Source organism: Podarcis bocagei, assembly GCF_964188305.1.
Source record: "Podarcis bocagei genome assembly, chromosome: 5".
Lineage (NCBI taxonomy): Eukaryota > Metazoa > Chordata > Lepidosauria > Squamata > Lacertidae > Podarcis > Podarcis bocagei.
In genome coordinates this window covers 60,167,583-60,182,728 of record NC_138129.1, presented here as the reverse complement: position 1 = coordinate 60,182,728, position 15,146 = coordinate 60,167,583, and the positions used below count along the sequence as shown (strand labels likewise).

The 15,146-nt window shown below is 41.2% G+C and overlaps 1 pseudogene across 1 annotated transcript in view; it reads right to left on the bottom strand.

The window, feature by feature from the left end:
• Positions 1-1,069: 1,069 nt before the first annotated feature.
• The window catches only part of LOC308587763 (lanosterol synthase pseudogene), a 37,297-nt pseudogene continuing 23,220 nt past the window's right edge, over positions 1,070-15,146 (bottom strand). Inside the window, exons 2-4 of the transcript XR_014013516.1 lie at positions 3,902-3,938; positions 2,448-2,616; positions 1,070-1,246 (exon numbers count right to left, since the gene is read on the bottom strand). The product of XR_014013516.1 is annotated as a lanosterol synthase pseudogene (transcript). The remainder of the gene's footprint in view (positions 1,247-2,447; positions 2,617-3,901; positions 3,939-15,146) is intronic.

The following is a 15,146-nucleotide window of genomic DNA, read 5'->3' as shown; positions in this document are numbered from 1 at the left end:
AACCTGTTTGATTTTTCAAAAAAGATAACAATGTATAATACTTGACTATCTCAATTTTGGTTTGATTTGTTTGGATACCACCTGATTGGATATCAAAATGTAATTTGTGCTTTTGTACCCCTGATAGGTGGTGTGTGGTTTTTTCCTATCTTGAAACAGAAGAAAAAGGTCAAACATAACAATATTTAATTATCTAGCAAGTTTAGGCAAAAGATCATCACTTCTGCCCCCTTACTAGAAGGTGCATGATTTCATTCTGGACTGTTCAATGTTGGATGCTGCTTACAGTGATTGCCTGGAGCTGTATGCACATCCCCTGTGTGGTGAACCATTGAACAACAGGCAGCAGGATTCTCAGTGAATTTTCTTCAAACTGCTGGGGTCTTACCCAATCCTATCAGGTGATGCCAGAGGACAAGCCTAGGACCTTCTGCATGCAGGGACTGAACTGAATTCAGCTTCACTCACTTCATTTCAAAGTTTGCTTCACTTTTTCGCATCGGTTTGTGATTTTTATTTTTATTTTAGTTCTCATGAAAATTCACCATCCCAATATACAAATTTTTGCAAAGCTATTATTGTTGTTTCTGCTGTTGTTGTTACTCTAGTATATGCCATTCTACACATTATGTGACTGGAGACCTGCACTACAAAATTCAGTGAATAGCAAATGTCAGTGGATGCCTGTGTTTCAGTTCTCATGCTGTTTCTGAAAGGTGAGAGCTCTTTGTTCCTTTCATACTAAAGGCTTACAGGTCCATTATTCTAGATGATTCTGACTTCATTGGAAAGAGTGATAGCTTTTGCTTTGTTGCAGAAAATCCCAAGTTGGATCCTGGGCATAGACCTGGGGAAATCACAGAGGGTTGCTACCAGTTCAGTGTTGAGATAGATGTGCCAGTGGGATAAGGCAGCTTCCTATGTTATTATGATGAACAGCTTTGTACAGGCAAAAGAAAGACAACTGATTTAAGCAGTTTCAGAAGTTTCTCGAAATGTCCACCTATTTGTGCCTAGCCTATCTGGTAAAAAAAGAAATAGATTTATAGAAAATATACAGGGAGGCCCGTTAATGTATTTGTGGTAAGTCTGTTAGCGTTCCTATACCTGGTCCAAGAGCAACGACACCAGAGCACTCCATGGCCCAATGGCCATCTTCCACTTGCAGGCCAGAGAAGAATTTAATCGCTTTCTGGACTGCTTCCTGGGCCGTATGGGCTTTGGGCAAGTCTGGAAAGAACTTACTCTGTAAAACAAAATGGGGGAAATAAGAGAAATGTACAGAAATTAAAAAGGCTGGCTACAGTACAAAGTATGCATAGTGTTAAATGTCCTGCTACATATAATGCAACTGTTGGGTCATTTAAAAATAAATATAGCAGTGAAAGGTAGTCAGGATAGGGACCATGGCAGATGGGGAAGTGTCATTTAATACTTCCCCTCTTAGCAGTAGTCTCAATGAAATCCCCCCGCCCCTCGCCAGCTGCTATTTGTATGTGCCTGGAGACACCAGCAGGCGGGGAAAGGCAAAACTCCTTCCTTCCCACCCAACACAATCCCCATCCTGACTGGGTCCTCATGTAGTTGAACAACAGTCATGTTAAATACAAAAAGTTGTTTAATGTAATGGATGGTTTGCTCCTGAGAGACCATTCCAAAATAAAGTTTTACAACCACACTGCGATTCCGCAAGTGAAATCAACATCTGCAAACATCTCACAATGCTTCACATCAGTGGGAGATCACAGCTGTTCAGAAATCCAGGAGTCTTTCTCTAAACAAACTGCATAGAGGATGCATGTGCCTCAGTATTTTCACACACACAAAGTCCCTCATGCAAATGCATCATATGTGCATCATGGAAATGATTATCAGTATACTGGAGAATAATCATTGAGAGCAAGAAAGTGGCTTTCTAGAGAACATCTCTGAGCTCTTAGATCAGAGAACCATAGAATATAAGGGACCAGAAGATCATGTAGCCCAACTCCCTCTCCACAAGTAAGAACCCTACACTGACTCTGGCTTGCAGATGAACTCACTCAGCTTTCTAGGTATCAAGCACAGAGCAGCTACTTTGTAGAAAGTGATAACTAAGTTATGTATTTCCTGTAGATTGTCATATTCATCTTGCAGGCTTGTCTTTTTTCAAGTAGGGTTTCATATTCAACCCTGACATTATCAAGTTGCAGTTGTAGAGCACCAAGTGGCAGGCAGTTGGGGGAGATGACCCTCATGATCCCTTCCACAATTCTATGATTCTATGAAAGCAATCACCAAGCTTCCTGTGCTCCTAACTGAGGTGTCAGAAGATGAGAAGCCAAAAGAAAAATGACCCAGCCCTTGGGAAACTGCTGCTAGGCAGGGCCAAGCCAGCAGTCCTCATGCCCTGGGCTCCTTTTGTAGCCTTTCCGTGTTGTACCATCTGTTATCATTAAGCCACTTACAGTGTCCAGCCCTAAGGTGTAAGCCTCAAGTGCATTCTGTTCACGGGCACATTCTTCACTGTCTGCCACGTAGTACCATCTATGCCGCCCTTCCACGGAGCTGAATCGCCAGCGAGTAAGATCAGTTTTGGGTTCTATTTCATGTGCACCTTTTCTTCTGCGCAGACATCTACCAAAGAACACGGGGGGGGGGGGAGTTTGAAACATGCAGGCAGATTTTCAGTTATTCTACCACAGGAAGTTATTCTGAACCCCTTCCTGTGGTCCTTCCAGCCAGAAGTGAGGGACAGACTTGTCTATTCATTTCAGTGGGTCTATTCATGACTAATTTGTCCACTGATTTCAGTGAATCTACTCTGAGTATGGCGTATTCATATACCACCCATAGATCCTTTGCTTTTTCTAACTAGCTCATTATGGAAACACTTCCTATTCTCTACAACCATATTTTTGTCCCAGTTGTTCAGAGCAGAAAGTGGTTGACAGGGATGGCTTATGAGTTTCTTTTATATCCTGCTTCATTCCAATGACAGAGCTCATTTTAGGGTTCTTAAGTATGGAAGTCCAAGACTGATCAACAGGACTTATTCTCAGATAATTTGGCATAGGACCACAGCTTTAATTTCCAATCTGTCCAAATATGTTCATTTCCCCAAGTCTGCTCCTAAAACTGCCCCCCCATCTTCTCTTAGTTATTTTACAATATCTCTTCTAACTTGGAAATGATGAATTTTCACGTGTCTGTCTTTCACATTATCTCTTTGGTGGAATCTCTTGCATACCTTTCCTGGAGAAAAGCCCCAGTGAAACAGTGGTACTTACTTCTGAGTAAGCATGTATAGGATTGTCCTAGTAGACTATTCCATGTTTAAAATTTAGGGGTGATTTTCTCGTAATTGGCCTATTATAGGCCTCCACTAATTGAACTGTTTTAGACATCAATAATTGATAAATAATAAGGACCACTGATTCAGTTCCAAAGAGAGTTAATATGTATGTACTGTGCTGCACTCTGCTTTAGTAATTAATTTATATGCAGCCAGATATTTTGCCCATCTTCTAGTTATTCCCATCATTTATCAAATTGGGTTTGCTAAGTTTAACATCATCAACACATCTAGTTTCATGTCATTTCTCAACTGCAAATCTTTTTCTTCAAAGTTATTATAACCAATGAAACTTCTTTACACCAATTTTCATTTCTGTTCCTAATCACAATACAAAACTTCTGTTCTATTTTCCACAGTATTTCTGAATGAAGAAAAGCCAAAATGCTGCCTTTTTATTACTTAATACATCAGGTTAATTGCCCTTCCCATCTTATTTCTGTGAACTTCTCCTGTAATAAAGCTTGCTTAATCAATATGAATTAAGTCAAGCAACTGGCACACTTTGTTATTTTATTTAAACATCATCCTAATTCAAAGCATATAGATTGCACACAATGTACTTACGTCTCATCAGACATCTTCTTGGGTTGATGAAGACTGCCTCAGATTGTTATGGTTATATTTTAGATGTTGCCAGACAGGCACGCAGGACACTGAATAGGACACTGAACTCTTAGACTCTGGGCTAGAGTTCCTGCCTCTGAAGGTCCACAATTCCTAAAACATTCAGGCTCACATCCAGTAAAATACTTGAAGGTTATATATAAAGACTGACCTAACCAATCACAGCAAGAATAATTTTACAGGGTTGGATCAGGAGTGTTAATGTAATCAGTGAAGGACACACCCACAATAACAAAGGTGAGTGTATGGCAGGGCTATCCTTGATGCATTGCACAGACTTTTTCTGGAGATAAAAATCTATCATGAGTAAAGTAACTTCCCCAAAGGATGTGTGCTGAAATTTCTTCAAAGCCAGACTCTTAGCTATGCTATCTGATCCTTCTACCCTAATGCCCTATGGATGCTAATACAGCATAACATGAAGATTTCCAAAAAATGAAGACAACATCCACATATGGGAAGGAATCAAATTATATCATTTGTAGAAATTGTGAAAGTGCCTCTTTTTCAGTGATGATGCTTTCTGCAAGCTGCCATGCATCTGAGATCTAGGAAAACCTGGTTGAGAGTGCAAGGGTAAAAGAAAAATCTAGAAAATCTGGCCCAGGGGCAAATAAGAAGAACAGATAACTTTATCCTTTGCTCCACTGCCACAGTGCTTTGCTGTTAAGAGCTTTTTTTGATGTCCGCAGTTGCATCAACCACCAAAGCATTTATAAATATGGATTCACTAAAGAATCCACCCAAAGTTTTACAGCCTCAGATTAAGAGATGATTGAAAGATAAATGTATTAGGTTGATAGAACCGGTTTTATCTCCTTCATGCCAGAATGCTTTAATTCAGGGGTAAAGCCGAGCTGGTTGGTTTGCAATGTGTTGTATTCCCAGGATCAATCACTCTCAGAAATTCCATTGCCCCGGCGCTGTCAATACAGTCTAAACATTACTCTTTTGAGGAATTAATCTTAGTCAAAGATCTACAGGGTTGAGTCACCATTTGAACATCACCGTCTCATGCTGAGATCCTACACTGTGCATCCATGAACATAAGGAAAACCTACTAGGAATTATCTCTTGCTTTGAAATATTTGATTTCAGATTTCTGAATCACTATTTCCCCTGCACACATTCAATTCTGATGTAAATTGTCACGGGAAATGGGGTTGCTTGTGTGTAAATCTCCAGCCGTTCCAAACTGCTTAGGTGTGGTTGTGTCTTTCCTTGACTGAGCAGCCCTTTGTGCTGCTGCTCAGTCGCTAGCAGAATCCGTGAGTGGGCGTCTCCTAAATTTCCTCCAGCATAAGAATTCCTTAACGGACAACCTTCGCCTCGCCTCTCTGCGCGGAAGCCTGCTGCGCAGAGTGGGCGTGCCGAGTGGTGGTCCTCCACCCTCCTCACTGACTTCACTGGAAGAGTCTCGGAGCTTCACCTCCGAGATGCTCTCTGCCTCTCCCTTCTTCCTGGTGTCACCTGGACTTCCTTCCCCAGATAACATTCTCCTTCTTCCCTTACTCGTTCCCTCTCCTGCAGAATCTGGGAGCCTCGCCTCTCCCCTCTGCTCTGATGTCAGTTCCCTGACATAAATAATCACTGATTTAAGTGTAGTCCTTTTCATTTCTGTATATGCTATACTGACTAAATAATCTAGGCTTGGCTTTGGCTTTTATTTCATTGTAACCACTGTAGCACAGGGAATTCATAAAAGAGTTTTTTATACTGTGTTGTTCTGAGCGTATCAGGGCCAAAACAGAAGTCAAAGAGATGCCAAAGATGGGTGTATTGCTAGATTGCTTCCGCAAAGCAATTATATGCTTCTACAGCTGGCTAAATGTTTGACTATTGTCACTCATGTGAATCTGCTGTTTCAATTTATTGATTTCTTAATTTCCCCATTTTCTTCACATGCCATTTTGTTGTAATTGTTCACTTGAGGATTCTTCCACAGAGCCAACTCTTCATGGAAGAATGGGGCTGCATGTTCCTTATGATGTGGAGGCAGCCCTATTCTTCCATGTAGAGTTGGCTGTGGAATAATCCTCAGTTGAACATTTAAAGCACATTTCCCTCTCCCAAAGGATCTTGGGAGATGTTGTTTGTTAAGTGTTTCTAGGATTCTTTGGGAAGGATGTTCTGAATGTGTGGTGCGTATGTAGCCGAGGTGGAAAAGACAGAGAGCTACAAAGGGAATCCAAATTCCTATCTCACTTGTCCTCACCATAACCTGGTGGTGTGGATTTAACTGAGAGGCACTGTCTAGCCAAAGTCATCCATGCAACTTTGGGTGAATCTGCACTTGAATATGGCTCTCCCATGTTGACACCCAACACTGTGTTCCTACTAATAAGAAAACTTTCTCTGAATTGGTTCTACCCTGATGTACTACTGTTCAGATAAACTGAAGAGTGCAGATAGACAAAACACCATGTTGCATCTGCACCAGCGAAGCCAGATATCTTTTCTGCAATAAAACATATCTCTCCCATATTGGTCTCTACAGCCATGGCAGGCACTATACCTCTCCAACAGTTTGACTTTACCTCCAATGGCGCACTCTTCCATCGTCTTTCAAGAAAGGTGAATGCCTTCATATAACTTTAATCACTATGCTCCAATGCACAATCCTACCTCTTCAAATCTTTACAGTAGACTTAGCCTTTATACCCAAATCCCAGATGAATTCAATTGTCACACTCCTGCCCCTTTTTGCTCATGCATGTCACACAGCCTTTAGTCTGAAAACAAGGAAAACAAGAATTGCGTCCAAAGACCAGAACAGTTCTGTGAAGAATTTGGAAAGCCAGGAGTTTTGTTGTTGTTCCTCATTTATCCAAAGCTATTGGTCATTCACTTGGGACATAGTGATTTCATACTATGTTATATAAGGTAGGATTTATTAGGAATATACATGCCTATTGCTCATTGGTTCATACTCCAAATCTTCAGGGGCTATTTATTACAGTATGTCAGTAATTACATTATGACACAGACATTATTTCAAGCTATCTTGCTATACTCATATATAACATATCATATAGATAGATACACACACACACAAAACGTAGTAGCAAACAAAAACAATACCCCAACACACACCACAGTTTAAAAGCCATTGATTGTTTAAGTACCCAAAGGTTAACCAGCAGCAAATTAACCTGAGCCTTGTCTTTGGGAAGGGGAATGACTGGTGAAGGGAGAAGCAATCAGGGAGAGTGGTACCCATGACAAGCTTTCAAAATTCAAAAGTGATTACAAGCCCCAAAATGTTGTCAACCCTTGATGTAAAATGAAGCACATTGGAACAAAAACAATAGCCCTAATGACTGCACATAACTGAATTTGCCACACTTACCCTAGGATAGCCTGAGAATGCCCACTCAGTGAAGGAAGGTCAATTTTGTTACCATCCACGACCTTCCCCCACCCCCATGTTGTTGCCCTGAGGAAACCACCCAGTGCTTAAGGAAGAAAGAAACAGAAGGAACTAGTAAAACTTCCCCATATTACCAAAACTAACTCTATCCTACAGCTACCAGGCTTCCTCAATTTGAAGAAAAAAATCTCAGTGCTATTATGCCTGATCAGATAACGAAAAAACAAACCTGAAATATATGGCTGATCAGGTTTTGAAAAATGTATACTGTATTGTGCAAGTAACAGTGAAGCAAGCTTTGGAGAAGAATCGCCAGCATGGAGAACAACAGTGTGACAGACTTCAGTGGGAAAAGGTTTAGAACCAGAAAGTTGTTGACAACAGAGAGACAAGCAGCAAGCCAACTGAAAGTATCAAATGGGGCTACTGAAAGAGCAAGATTTTTAACTTTGGTGCACAGCCATATAAAAGGACTGCCAGTCCTTTAGCTATATGGATCCCAGATCATGTAAAGCTTTAAAGATCACAGATAGCACCTAAATGGGCCCCAAAGCATAGTGATAGTCAGTGCAACAGATGCAAACAAGCTATATGTGAATGCATAATAAAATAAATATCATCCTCTCTTCTTACCTTCCTTTCCTTGTGTGTGATGTCTTTTCTCCAGACAGGGACTGTCCTAACTGCTGATCTTTGAAAGTCATTCCAAGAGCTTCTCCTGTGCTGGGCTTCATTCAGGGTGGGGAGTATCCTGTCCTCCCAAATTATTGCCTAGCATGTGCAGCCTTTGCCACTGAATCCATATCTCTTGAATGTTGCATACCCTCTGTCATTCCTCATCAAGCACACAAATTTAAGCTATATTTTGTGTTGCGCTGGGGGAGGGTCATGGTCAAGAACCACTCAGCGAACAAAGCCTTTCTTAGATTTCTGTCAAATTTCCATTTTCCAAGAAAGGATTTGAAGTGGTGTGAATACCTGCCAGGAAATTAAGTAAATGTGCCTCTTCGTCCTGTTCCTTTTGGGGCGTGTTTGCACATATCAAAGAGGTATCATTAGTATATCATTAGCCCTCACATTTCACCAGTCACTTCTTCATATAAGTAGTTAACCACCAGCCATAAAATATAATAAAACTTAATGTGGCCATATATTGATACTTATATCCTTATAACCTGATTTTGGATATATACATTCATTCAACTTAATTGTAGCAACCTGAGGGTGTGCTCTTCCATTTAGAAGAAAATCACCACCATCACCCCATATTTTTCACTTAATGAAAAAGAGATATACCGTATTTTTCGCTCCACAAGACAGACCTGACCATAAGACACACCTAGTTTTTAGAGGAGGAAAACAAGAAAAAAAATATTCTGAACGAAACAGTGGATGTATGATTTTTGTGGTTCATGCTGTGGCCACAGACATGTGATTTGATGGTGAGTTTGGGGTGACCCAATGCAAAAATCCTGAGGATCCATGTGGATCCGTGCTTTGTAACCACATTTTTACAGCCCTGCCCTGTCACACCCTCGTTGCCTGGCCACACCCCACACATTGGAGGGCAAATCTAGTAGCAGTTGCACAGCCTTCAACTATGCTCAGTGCATTGTTTCTATGGAGATTTCAAAAAGGGCCCACAAAGGAAGGAAAGAAGGAAGAATAGAGAGGTGTTCCCGAATAACTGTACAACATCAGAACCCCCCAGCTTTTTCTGGGCCCTGCTCTCCAGCATATGGATTGACCAAGCCCTGCTGGAGATTTCTGCCTTACCGTTCTTATGGAGATTTATCTGAGCCCGCACTACATCTGGATGGTCAGGCCCAAGTCCAAGGATTTGCATAGCTATATAGCTGAAGGTTGTGCCCAATACTGTTGACTGTTCTGTAAGATGGCTACCATAAAGAGAGATCAAAGAGCCATTAGAAAATAGACCAGTGACTCCAGATATCGAGAAATCTCTTTGAATTGTTTAGTTTCCATTCTTCTGATATATTACCTTAATGCAAACTGCGAACCATTTTGTGGTTTGCTATTGGTTTGACAGGATACATTTGGATGATGCCAGCCTGGCTTCACCAGACGATTTATCAATTTTAGTACTTCCTACAGATGGTGGTTTTCAAAGGCAATAGTGAAGTCCGATATCATGTCTTCATTATTGCTGCCTATCTCCACCCCTCATGCCACAATTTTATTTTTCTCTGCCACAGCTGCACAGGCTGAGCCCAGCTTGCATTCTGGTCATCTACCCTGCTGCCCAGTCCACATGGTGAGTACTGCAAATGAAAGTCTCACAGTCAAAAGAGAACAGAATGCAGACGTGATTTAAAGAAGCCTTCCCGTGGAATTGCATCATGGACCAGCCCAAGACAAAGATATGCAGAATTAGAGCATCTCTCCCCAGGCCAGTCTAGAGAAGCTCCTTGGACTACTTACAGGCCCCAGCCACCATCTGGAAGCTGTTTTGAGAGGATATAGCACAGGAATTAATTAGACTAAATTAAAAGACGCCTGCTTCTTGGGGAAAAAGCAAAGACAAACCTAGATAGCATCTTAAAAAGCAGAGACATCACCTTGCCGACATAGGTCCGTATAGTTAAAGCTATGGTTTTGCCAGTAGTGAGGTATGGAAGTGAGAGCTGGACCATAAAGAAGGCTGATCGCCGAAGAATTGATGCTTTTGAATTATGGTGCTGGAGGAGACTCTTGAGAGTCCCATGGACTGCAAGAAGATCAAACCTCTCCATTCTGAAGGAAATCAGCCCTGAGTGCTCACTGGAAGAGCAGATTGTGAAGCTGAGGCTCCAATACTTTGGCCACCTCATGAGAAGAGAAGACTCCCTGGAAAAGACCCTGATGTTGGGAAAGATGGAGGGCACAAGGAGAAGGGGACAACAGAGGACAAGATGGTTGGATAGTGTTCTTGGAGCTACCAGCATGAGTTTGACCAAACTGCAGGAGGTAGTGGAAGACAGAAGTGCCTGGCATGCTCTGGTCCATGGGGTCACGAAGAGTCGGACACGACTAAACGACTAAACAACAAAGCGCAGGAACTCTCTCTTGACCTCTTGTGGCAATGATATCCTGGCAATATAGCATGCCATCAAAAGACCTGTTTGGTTAAAAAAAGAAAAAGAACAATTTATAATACTTGACTATCTCAGCTTTGGTTTGATTTGCCACTAAATCACCTGTTTGGATATGAAAAATTATATTGTGCTTTTGTATCACTATTGGGTTTTCTTATCACCTTGAAACAGAAGAAAAAGGTCAAGGATAACAATATTTCATCATCCAGCAAGTTTAGGCAAAAGATCATTGCTTCTGTCACTTTACTTGAAGGTGCATAATTTGTACCTGCAATTTTCAATGTGAGATACTGCTTACAGAGATTGCCTGGAGGTATATGCACTTCCCCTGTGTGGTGAACCACTGAACTGCAGCTGCCAGGCTTCTCTGTGAAGCACCTTCAAACTGCTGGTCCATCTGGGGATTCAGAGAGGTCTTACCCAGTCCTATCAGGAGATGCCACAGGACAAACCTGACCCTGAATTCAGCTCCTCTCACTTCCTCATTTCAAAGTTCAGTTCACCTTTTCACATCAGTTTGTGATTTTTAAGAAAACCCCTCATGAAAATTCACCATCCTAATATACACATTTTTGCAAAGCAATTTTCCTGATACTATGCATTTTTGATGTTATTTTCATGAATAAATGCATTTATATGCACACCTTAGTCTAGAATATGCAGCTGGACACATTACTTGGCATGAGAACTACACTACAAAATTCAGCGAAGAGTGAATTTCAAAACATGCCTGTGTTTCAGTTCTTGAGTTGTTTCCAATCGTGCTAATAAGGCCTCTCTCTCATCTCAATCTTCATGCCAATCACATTTATATATTTATATATTTGTTTATTTGTTTGTTTACCAATTCGATGTAGTAAAACTTCTAAGTGGTTTACAAGAAATATTAAAATTATCCATAAAAACAATAGATAATTCAGATTGAGAGTAAAAATTAAAAAAAAAAACATCCCCTATGTGTTGCCAACAATGGACAATATCCTGCCCAATGAATTCAATGGATTATCCCCCTGTTCAGAATGTACTGAAAATATATTCTGCTTTGTGAGAAAGGCTTAGTTTTCCTAAACAGGGGTGAATTGTTTTGTTTAAAGGATAAAACATTAACTAGTGGCAATTCTGAGACTCAAGAATATTCCAAAAATGTGACCAAAGGCAGTCTGAACTGGCTTGAATAAGATAAACATCTCTGCTTACCCAAGAAGATGAAAACCTATTTAGCTGTAAGGTCACAGGTAAGATCTCTTTTTTCCTTTCATAGCTAAAGACTCACAGGTCTATTCTTCTAGATTATTCTGCCTTCATTGGAAAGAGTGATAGCTTTTGCTTTGGTGCAGAAAATCCCAAGTTCGTTCCTGGGCATCTCCACATAGAGCTGTGGAAACCACAGAGGGTTGCTACCAGTTGAATGGACCAGTGAGATAAGGTAGTTATTTTGGTGAACAGCTTGGTACAGTCAAAACTAGTTTTAAGCAGTTTCAGGGGTTTCTCCAAATGTCCAACTATTTGTGCCTAGTCTATCCGGTAAAAAAGAAGATAAATAGCTTTATAGAAAATATACAAGGAGTTCCTTCTTAGCCAGTTAATATATAAGTAGTAAATCTGCTGGTGTTCCTGTACCTGGCACAAGGGGAAGACACCAGAGCACTCCATGGCCCAGTGGCCATCTTCTGCTTGCAGGCCAGAGAAGAATTTCATTGCTTTCTGGAGTGCTTCCTGAACCATGTTGGCTTTGGGCAAGTCTGGAAAGAACTTGCTCTGTAAAACAAAATAGGGAAAATAAGAGAAATGTACAAACACTAAAAACACTATCTACAACACAAGGTATGGAAATGTAACATTTGTCTTGTTACATTTAATGCAGCTGATCGGTCATTTAAAAATAAATATAACAGGGAAGGGTAGTCAGGATTAGGACCATGGTAGATGGGGAGGTGTCATTTAACACTTCTTCTCCCAGAAGTAGTCGCAATGAAATGCCGCCCCTTACCAGCTGCTACTTATAGTTGCCTGGAGATACCAGCAGGCTGGGAAAGAAGCAACTTCCTCTTCTCCAGCCACCACAATGCTCATCCTGATTGCGCTTGTTGTTTTGGTTTAAAATAATAGTCATGCTAAATACAATAAGTTGTTTGATGCAATGGATGGTTTTGCTGTGAGAGACCGTTCCAAAATAATGTTTTACAACCACACCATGATTCCTCAATTGAAATCTACAGCTGCAAACATCTCACAATGCTTCACATCAATGGGAGATCACAGCAGTTCAGAAATCCAGCAATCAGTCAGAGGCCTTTCTCTGTATTTTTTCACACACATCAAAATGCCTCATGCAAGTGTATCATCTGTGCATCGTGGAAATGAGTATCAGGCACAGTATATTGAAGACTGATCATCGAGAGCAAGACAGTGGCTGTTTTCTAGGAGAACATGACTAAACTCTCAGATCAGAAAACCATAGGATAGGAGGGACCAGAAGCCCATGAAGCCCAACTCCCTTTCCAAAGGTAAGAATTGCAGGCTTAGGTACTTCAGTATTTCCAGTAGATTGGCCTGTTCACCTTGCACGCTTGTCTTTGTTTCTACAGTGGTACCTTGGGTTACATTTCTAGTGATCAAAAGGAAGTGGTTTTGTGCCATAGAACACATGGGCATCTCTTGCCAGCGGATTGATCTCTGCTGCCATTCAGGCAAAATGGAGTGGTGGGGAGGGTGAGGGAGAAGAAGAGGAACATTCAGCTGGTCTTCTGCTTGCTGGAGACCAAGTACACACTGGCAATGGAAGTTGGTGTGTCAGGTTGAATGGGGCAGTGCTCCACCAACATCAGCCAGCACCCACCTGCCTGCCTTCTTACAAATACCCAGTGCAGGGGGTGGCCTTGGTTGTGCCAGCTTCCTCTCATTAGTCTCTTGTAAAACTCAGCAGGGAAAGAGGATGAAGGCAAAACTAGAATTAGTTGGCTCTGCCTGTCATTCGCTCTGGTGCCGCGCGCTGCTGGGCTACCTCCCTTCCACCCTATCAGTCCCAACAGGTGCCAGCCACTACTGGAACACACAGACTTACCTGCTGTGGTGGTAAATCTTGTTCCTCATGTGCTCACAATAAAAATATAAAAAAATTGCGGGAATACTTATGGTCATACTTTGACTTCTTGCTCTGAATCTTCTTTGGTATGCATGCATGTAAGCCTTATACCCTATGAAAGGCCTACCTCCTCCTCACCTAGTTTTTCACCTCCTCCCCCTCCTAGTTTTTCCTCCTTCTCCTAGTTTTTCACCTCCCACCCCCCACCCCACCCCCACGGTGTGTCCTGCTGGTGCTTTTTCAAAATTTATTTTAAAGTTGGTATCCTATGCACACTTGGGACTAAGCCAAGAAGTGATTTTGTTCTGCGAACCGCCCTGAGACAGCAGGGTATAGGGCGGCATATAAATTCAATAAAGAAATAAATAAGCCACGTTATCTAAGTGAAATTTATTTTCAAGTTGACATGCATAAAAGTGGACTACAAGACATGTAAAAACTGTTCATGTGACCCCTTTCTATGCTGCTATGAAAGTTGTATGTGCATGTACAAGTGCATGATATAAAATCAGAGAAAAGAAAAGTGCTTGATACAACATTTCCGCAAGGAATTGTAAAAACTCATAAACGTTTTGCAAAACTGAAAGGGTGGAGGGAAAGTTGAAAATAGGTATCAGTATCTGCAGCAAATAAATAATAATGAGTTAACTGACGGTGGAGGTTGGAAGTAGTTCTTTGGGGGGGTGACAAAAAAATTTCAGCACCAGGTACCACCTGACCTTGCTATGCCTCTGCCTAGCATATCCATCATATCATATAGATTGCACACAATGTACTTACGTCCCATCAGACATCATCTTGGGTTGAAGAAGACTGCCTCAGATTGTTCTGGTTATATTTTAGATGTTGCCAGACAGGCACACAGGACACTGAATAGAACACTGAACTCTTGGACTCTGGGCTAGAGTTCCTGCCTTGGACTTTCCACAATTTCTAAAATATTCATGCTCCCAATAAAATACTTGAAGGTTATATAAAGACTGACCCAACCAATCATAGCAAGAATAATTTTACAGGGATCAGGAGTGTTAATGTAATAAATTAAAAGTATGCCTAGGGACTGGTTCTGAAGATAAAAATCTATCATGAGTAAAATAGCTTCCTCCAAAGATGTATGTATAGATTTGTTCAAGGTCGAACTCTTAGCTATGCTATCTGAACAATCTACCCTAGTGCACTATGAATGCTTATACAACCTAACATGAAGATTCCCCAAAATGGAGACTATATCCACATAAGGCAAGGAAGAGAATTGTATCATATGCAGAAATTGTGAGAGTGCCTTTCTGAAGTGATGGCACTTTCTGCAAGCTGCCAAGCACTTGAGATCCATGAAAATGTATTTACCTGTATCTTAAAACTTGGCTAGGAGAGTGCAAAGGTAAAAGAAAAATCTGGGAAATCTGGCCCCGCAGCAAACCAGAAGAACAAGTAACTTTATCCCTTGCTCCACTGCCACAGTGCTCTGCTGTTAATAGCTTTTTTGGATGTTCATAGTTGCATCATGCACAAAGGATTTCTAGAGATCAGCTCACTATTAAGTATTGGGAGAACCCATCCTACACTCATACAGCTTCAGATTAAGAGGTGATTGCAAGACAAATGCATTAGGTTGATAGAACCAGTATTATATGC